General features: G+C 46.2%; 1 protein-coding gene across 3 annotated transcripts in view; it reads right to left on the minus strand.

The window, feature by feature from the left end:
- The window catches only part of LOC149335436 (multidrug resistance protein mrp-7-like), a 60,528-nt gene extending 57,809 nt beyond the window's left edge, over nt 1-2,719 (minus strand). Inside the window, exon 1 of one of the 3 annotated variants that reach the window (XM_089552125.1) lies at nt 2,557-2,719. The gene's annotated coding sequence lies outside the window, so the exon portion shown is untranslated. Of the gene's footprint in view, nt 1-8; nt 1,647-2,556 lie in introns of those variants that run through there. The other 2 variants (XM_089552121.1, XM_089552122.1) reach the window with 2 other exon arrangements.
- Nucleotides 2,720-6,333: the final 3,614 nt, after the last annotated feature.

The raw sequence follows: 6,333 nt of genomic DNA on the forward strand, positions 1-6,333 counted from the left end.
TTTCTTACTTTTCTTTTTGTACACATGTGCGCAATCTTCCACTGACCTTCGTTCTCAAAAAAAAAAAGAAAGTTGTGTCCATGCATCGATCACACAAAGCGGCTGGTGGAAGCAGGTTTTTTTTGTACTTTTTCAAAATCGCTTTATTTAATCTTAATAATTGTTAATGAATTTTTGCTTGACAGAGCCGAGAAACTGTATGAGGCAAGCTGCAAGTTAATTCTGTTTAATTTTCACCATTTTGTATTTTTTACGTACACCTAAATCTCCAAGCAAGAACGTTTTCTTGGGCTTTCATTCGAATCCGGTCACAGCGGCCGGATATCGAACCCACGGTCTGATGCTCAAAAGCAGAGCGGTAATGCAGCTGGGACACCGCATTGAGTAAGTAGCACTTACTCTGAAGGCTGCCGAAGCAGCAACCGAACAGGAAATAAAGAACCGTCGTCAGGCGTCTTTTCGCCAGAATAAGTTCCACAAAACTTTGATAAACCTGTCAATGTTACAATTTCAGTGATATGCCCTATTAAAAAAATGGTCTTTTAATTGTATGCAGAGCCCACTGCTACGACCTCTCCTTACGTTTCCCTGTTACTTTTGGTGTCAGTTGATCGAATTAAAAAAGAGATTTGAGATCTTTCGCCCCACGACTGCCCTGTACCATTTCGACGAATTATTAAGGAAAACTGCAAAGGATCAACAGCTCCAGTGGTGAATGGGAGCAAACGCGTGTTCATTGTCTAAGGAGTCCTTGCCTCCCGGGGTGCAATAGGAAATGCAAGGTGTTTGTGCCTCTACCTGCGAGCAACACGCTGCTATGCGCTGTTTTTAATGTAGGCCGCACCTGGCGTCCACTTCTTTCTGACAGCGCAGAGTGTTCTATTTCATGTCAGTTCCAGCACATGCCAACGTAGCGCGTCGATCAGTAAACATGTTTTCCCGCTACAAAAAAAGGGCTGGAGCATGCCTGTGGCCGTGGAGTACGAAAGGCAACGTGATGTAAAGTAATCAAATGTGGCTATCCTTGCGGCCAGTGTGCGCGCGATGCGACAGCAACGACTGCAAACAAATCAATCTCGTGCAGTCACTTTTCACGACGTAAAAGACAGAGGCGCCACCTACAACTTGTGGCGACATCTATCGGAGACGAACTGCAGCTCTTGAGCAGCTCTGAGGCGGCCTGTTTCCCTGCCATTGGTGACTGCACAAATTCCGGACTTTTTAAGTTAGGCCCATCAACGCGTGGGCTTGTTCATGGAGATCTTTGTAACTATGCTAAGCAGGTATTATCCACGTATTTCCACCGCAAAGGAAATGCTCAACTTGGTGATGTGGAGTAGCTTCCCAGTAAGAATTCAGGGTGAACAGACAAGGACGTTCTTGTCTGTTCCCGCTGAATTCTAACTACGAAGCTATTTACCCTTCGAGTGCCTTAGTCATGTAGCAAGGGGTTCGAGTATGCACGAGTGAGACGTCATCTAGCATTGCGGTTAGTCAGTGCTGCACCGCTGGTTCCAGGGAACGGAGTTGTTTGCGAACACCACAACTATTGAAACAAATAAACACAGTCCTCTATACACCATGGGGTGGCACTTAAAGTTCCTAGCTACCCACTTCTCGAAAGCGCATACATGAAGACACATTACTTGTGGCGCAATAGACACCGCGGCAACTACATATAGGAGCACGGTGTCAGAGTTTTCACGCGTTTATCTACAATGCCTATAAAAGCGCTGACCTGCCATCATTTGCCTGCATCCCTCCAACATCGCCAAGGAGTTAGTCTGTTGTGGGTATCCGATTCCTGCTCGGGCCATTTTGGGCCTGCAGTATCTTATACATAAATAAATAAATTATGGAAGACGGTGCATCTTCACAAGGGCTACTTCCAGCTGGTGCGTAGGACATTTCTCAAGTAAGCGTTTCATAACAGTCTAGCGCCCTTTTCCTTTATTATTGCCTGTCATGATTCGTCTCCTTGCAGACTTGTCTGTTGGCCAACAGTCTTCCTCCCGAATATCACAGAGGAGCCCTGTGACTAAAACAGAAGCTTCGTGCTGTCCTGTTTGGCACTGCGCGTCTGTCGTTATTCTGCAAATTTCTGACCGAAAGTGCGCACCTATTATATCTACGAATAACGGTTCGAGAGCGTAGCACTTGCCACGAATGCCGTCAAAGTCACCGGACTCTTGCCACGGTGACGACCGATCAGCTGTCCCGATGGTTGGATCACTTTGCCGTTCAGCTGCTCCTGTTGAGCAGTTTTTATACTTCGAATGCATGCAGTATGCATATAGATGTAGGTAAATTGTGGAAGCTGTGGAGTGCTGAGATATGGATGCACTTTATAGATACAGCACGGGTAGCCGAAGTCAATCTGGATTTCTTCGCTGCGGCTTCCCTCACAGCGCCATGCTATGGCATCTAAAGATTTGTAGATTTAATTTTATCTACTTAAGCGCCCAGCGCCACGCTATGCATGTTTTACTGCTCCGGTGACTCAGGACAAAGAGAGCAGCAAATGTCGAAATAAATACATTTTGAAATTCTATTTACCTTTGCGTTATACGGACGTCGGATTTCCAGAGTATCCTCGTCTGTCCATCCGCTCCGCGAAGCGAAATGACACCAGCGTGCCGGCAGTATCCTTCTTTGTCAGAACGAATCTGACAGGCGAAGCCGTGTGGGACGCTGTGAAACGCACTCACAGCTGGGTTGCGATGTGCGCAGTTCTGCTAAATCTAAAGGCCGGACGTCATAGCTAGAGTCACATGAGACAGCTTTTCTCGTTACCCGCTAATTGTCGTTCTAAACGCGAGCTGTAGTGCTCAAAAATGTGTAGTTGTGTGGGCTTTTAGCTGACCGCTCACGGATCACCAGAACAAAGTTTGTTTGGAACATTTTTAACGGCTGGAGCTCGTACGCATCAGGAGAGACCATAATCAGCTCTTTCAGAATAAATCAGTTCCTACCGTTGCATCCTCAGAAGTCCAAAAGTGCGCAGCGCGCGAAGTCTACGGCTTGAGATCATTTCGCGTTGTTGGACTTTCTATAAACCGCTGCCCATACGCTTTCACACTGAAATAAGAAAACTGAAACCAATCACCTCAAACCACTGTGCAACTGAGATTTGACAGGTGGGTCGCAGTGTCAGTGGCACAAATCGACATTATGGGGTTTCCGCGATCGTTTCTTTTTTTTTTTGCCTTTTAAAATTCCCGACTCAAAAAAAAAGATTTTCAAGCTGTAGTGGCCGCTACGATCGCAGACCACACAATATGTATTCTGCGTACCATGCCTTGGTACATGCCTCGGTACCCCCGCCGCCGCGCATACCAGAAAGGAAGAACGGCGCTCGCACGCTCAGTTCGAGGCTACTTTCCTCCTCGCCGCTAGAACGGCATATATATGCTCCATCTCTCCTACATTATAAACACCCTCGATTGTGTCCATTGCAACGGGGTGGCTTAGTCGCTTCGCGTTCGATTGCTGATCCCAAGGTCGTGGAATCTAAAGCCGGCCACGGCAGCCGCATTTCGTTGGAGGCGAAATGCAAAACCTCCCGTGGGCTGTGCGATGTCAGCGCTCGTTAAGGAACCCCTGGGGTTATAATTAGTTCGTAGACCCCTACTACGGCATCCCACACAGCCCAGGCGTCGCTTGCTTCGAGCGTCGAACCCTACACATGCAACATCCCTACACAAAGAAGCTTGTCGTCATGCTTGAAGAATACAGCAGAGTTGTGGAGGCGCGTAAAATCATTCTGCAATTATCCCATCGCAAACTGTGCGAAAGTCGGATATTTTTCAATGGTATCTCTCGTATCTACCCTTGGAACTTTGTCGTGGTAGGGCGTCACATTTGATTCGTATTATTTCTCGAAGCACTAGCGTCCTCTATCTGTCGAAACCACAGAGTGCTAATTTGCGTAGGGGTTTAAAATAGTTGTGAGGAAAGGAAAGGCGCGGTACCGGCCTCATCGTGAGTTTACATCTGGTCCACACCGAAAAGGAAGGTATTAAGAGAGAAGGGAGATCCCCTGACAGGACGTGAAATAAAACTTCTACAGCCTGGCCGGGCATACAGCTGTTGAACTAGGCAAGCAGAAATATTCGTAACTACGCCTACGTGGGCATGACGTTGTTTTTTTTTTTATCTTTTCTATGTTCGACCAGAGGCTCTTCCTGTTTCCTCTAGATCGACAACGAACACGGCGCAAGGACCTGCTCACCGCGACTCCGGGAACTCCGGGAAGTCCGTGCACGCATTTTGTAAAACAAATTGCCGTTTCCGGTTCCGGTTCACGAGCGCTCAGACCGTTCAACTACATCTCTCAATTGCTCTCGGAATGCGGCATTGTACACGTGGTATTCAGGAAGCTCAGCTTCATTACCATAAAAAACGCCGTTTTCTAACGGATATTGTTTCTGCTTCAAAAGCTCCGAGAAGTGGCAAACTAATAGCGGTATTGAAGTCATGTGTAACTACGCTTTCCACGAACGGCGTCCGAAGTAGCACAGCTATGAGAAACTAATAGGCGATGCATGTTCTAGACATGCATCCGCTTTGGCGCTACGGCACCACTCCCTGAGACACAGCTCCCAACTCCGCTGCCAACTTTAAAAGGAAGAACTTTAGCGCCGACACACCAACGCAGAACATAAGTTGGATTGAAAATGTTGATCGTAGAAAAACGCCGGGAGTATATTTGGCGAAACTTGAGCGGAACTTGTTTCATGTATTAAAAGGACGGCTTTTAGGCAATCCCAACCGCAGCCCACAGCATGGTGCCCTGCCTTATATCGAAAAGAAAAAAAAAAACTCACGAGGATTACAGCAGTTCGTTCCTCAGTCACTCGCACTGAATGATGAGCTTTATAATGCGAAGTTATAAGAGCCAAAAAATGTGAATTGGAACATGAAATTAAAAAATAACGGTGATTATTCGTTTCGTTTTAAAAAGTAATGTAATCTTAACTTTAGAAACGAAGTGCATCGGGGCATTTCGTAAAGCCAGACTGATAGCTAGAGCTTCCAATGACGTACGGAGTATCTCTACAAAGCCAGCCTCTGTAACGATCTGACTCTCTAGTTGTTTTTCTTTCGCTGCCTTTACTGCGGTGTTGAATTTAGCATCAGGAAACATGCGGACAGTTTATGAATATTGCGTAAAGACTCGACTAGGGGCTGCTGTGATGTATGGGCTGCTCCCCCCAACTCGGGAAATGATGACCTAGAAAACCAAAGCACGCTTAGTGGAACTGCATTTTATGTGCATATAAATATGTTTGCGCTGTAGGCTCCCTGGGGCGCTGCCTGCCAGATGATGACCGGTGACATCTACTATCATCATCACCATATTCCACCACGCACCACTATGCACCATGCGTACGAGTACGGCAGAGTTCTGACTCCTGTATTGAGAGTGGACGGAACGGCCAGCAACGGAATGACGCCGACAGGAGCGCTCAAAAGCGCATCACTAATTTTGCTCATGGATTATGAATTCGAGGCCTGCAGTGCACTGGAAATCACTACTGAACGTTGTGAAGTGGCAGGCGTTTCAAATGGAGTAGATAGAACCGAAGATGCGTTCATTACAAAGCTGGTGAGTGGCCGGGACCCAACATTGGCGAGAGTGATTGCGATGAAAAGCCTTAGAGGTATCTGTAACTAGGAGCCAGATATAGCGCGAGAGTCTATGCTACAACGAAGTAATTTCTCTAGAATATAATTCGGACGCCTAACTGAAATAGGCAGCTTTCGGGTAAGGGCTGCGCCCCGCCATGAATAGTGAATAAAAAGTGCGGCCCTTAGTCGAGTAACGATGTATAACATTGTATAATGTTATTCTTTTCATTTTATTCTTTTGGTATCCGTGTGCTGCTAATATTGTACAATTTTATTCTTTTAGTTATGTAACAATGTAAATTCATTCCTGCTTGGGCCAAGCAGTGGCCTGCAGTATCCTGAAATAAATAAATAAATAAATAAATAAATAAACTAGGTATCCCAAGTAGCACAGTCAATCGTCCCTGTATTAGAAACGTATTGGCAAATGCTAGTCCTACAAGGGACCATAGTGAAACCATCCACTTGCAATACTGGGCCAATTACCTGTGCTGGTTTTGATCCCGTACCTAGCATGCTCTTAAACCTCTGCTATTCTATATATACCTTTGTCGACATCTTACAAACGCAGTAAATCTCGCTATTCCTTGTATTTTCTCGCAGGGGTCTGGTTCTAGAATGCACCGTTTCTAAGCTCATGAGCACATATGCGCCTGATTTCAAACTGTATCAATATATGGAAGTCACAAGACGCGCGGCAAG

Source organism: Amblyomma mixtum, chromosome 7 (genome assembly GCF_055824585.1).
Source record: "Amblyomma mixtum isolate Tamu chromosome 7, ASM5582458v1, whole genome shotgun sequence".
Classification (NCBI taxonomy): Eukaryota; Metazoa; Arthropoda; class Arachnida; order Ixodida; family Ixodidae; genus Amblyomma; species Amblyomma mixtum.